The sequence below is a fragment of the Penaeus monodon genome, chromosome 25 (assembly GCF_015228065.2).
Source record: "Penaeus monodon isolate SGIC_2016 chromosome 25, NSTDA_Pmon_1, whole genome shotgun sequence".
Classification (NCBI taxonomy): domain Eukaryota; kingdom Metazoa; phylum Arthropoda; class Malacostraca; order Decapoda; family Penaeidae; genus Penaeus; species Penaeus monodon.
The window spans coordinates 26103596-26104985 of NC_051410.1; the positions used below are offsets into that span (position 1 = coordinate 26103596).

Consider the following 1390-nt stretch of genomic DNA (forward strand, 5'->3'; position numbering starts at 1 on the left):
CAAGCATTTCAAGTTGATCAAAGTTGTGTCTTTGTTTTCAGTAGTAAGCAGAAAAGCCAGGGCGTGGAATTTTCTTTAATAGATTTAAGGAATGTTCTAAGAGCAGCCTTTGACTCCCACAGTCTGGCCTACAGTTTGTCTGTAGGACTGACCTGTTACCACACTGAAATGTTAACGCTGTTAACTAGAACTGGCATGTACGTGGTAAAGCCTTTTATTATAGTAATATCAATTAATTTTAATGGTGGGTCAGGATAGATAAAACACTGAATCAAAAATATATTACAACTAAATTGCACAATTGATATATTTTACATGTAAGCGACACCCTCAACCTATGTTGTCACATTCACTGTTTAGGCGGACGGGGCGAGTTGTATTTCTCGAATTAAATATTATTTCTTCTTTTTGTTCTTTCTGCACATAAAAACTATACTCATGAATATGGTATTATATCTGAACATCTTAATTGGTTCATGAAAATCGTAAGAAAGATATGTGAGGTTTTCAGTTACAAGTTTTTTTTTCTTACCTAAGCGCATAGACATGCGATGAATATAATGAGTAACAAACAAAAAAGAAAAACAAAATATAATCAGCAATATGAAAATTATTATCATTATTTATGGGAATAAACATTTCTGCTGTCATTTTATAGGAAACGGGAATTTTTATTTAAAACTGTGCATAATGATTTTACCATGTGTATCTTCCTCAGGGGCATAGTTTTTAAATTCCGAGGTATTTTCAAATTTCAAGCTCTAAATCACTTGGGGGCCTGATCGTTGGAAGGACTAAAACAAGTAGAATTATGCTAGATACAATGGTGTATATCGTATATTCAGTTTCGTCCATTACAATCCACCAGTGGTTAATCTGACAGCATTCTTGCCATTTGTCTCGCCTATGGACAGTTGGAAGACAGTTCTTACGCCTTTTTGAACCTCTAGACGTGTCTGAAACTTCGGCCGAGTCATTTGAATGCGGGTCATGGTTTTGATATGAAACAAGAGTGCAAGTATACAGAAGCAAGAATTTTACCAGAAATAATATGCACATATAATTTCAGTCGCCAATTTGACACCAACTTAGCCCAACTACATTGACATCGTTGCCTTAATTCACATATTTCTGCATGCCAAGTGTTACTCTGCTGTACGATTTCAATATCACACATATCAGCTGCCCGGTTGGTCGTGTTGTGGACCATACCTTCATGGCACACGGGGTAGGGATATTCAACATGATACGAGGTATTTTTATTTTCGGTCGAAGATAAACACGATGAGAGGAATATGTGATTGCTGAACTTGCGGTGAAAAAACCGTTGTAGCGGATGAAACAACAAAAGTTGAAAAAAGGCATAGATATCTGTTGTATACGACCAAGC

At 36.1% G+C, this 1390-nt stretch overlaps 1 protein-coding gene across 1 annotated transcript in view; it reads left to right on the forward strand.

The window, feature by feature from the left end:
* Positions 1–1390, forward strand: part of LOC119589354 — a gene marked incomplete in the record, with an annotated part of 19613 nt that overhangs the window by 13354 nt on the left and 4869 nt on the right.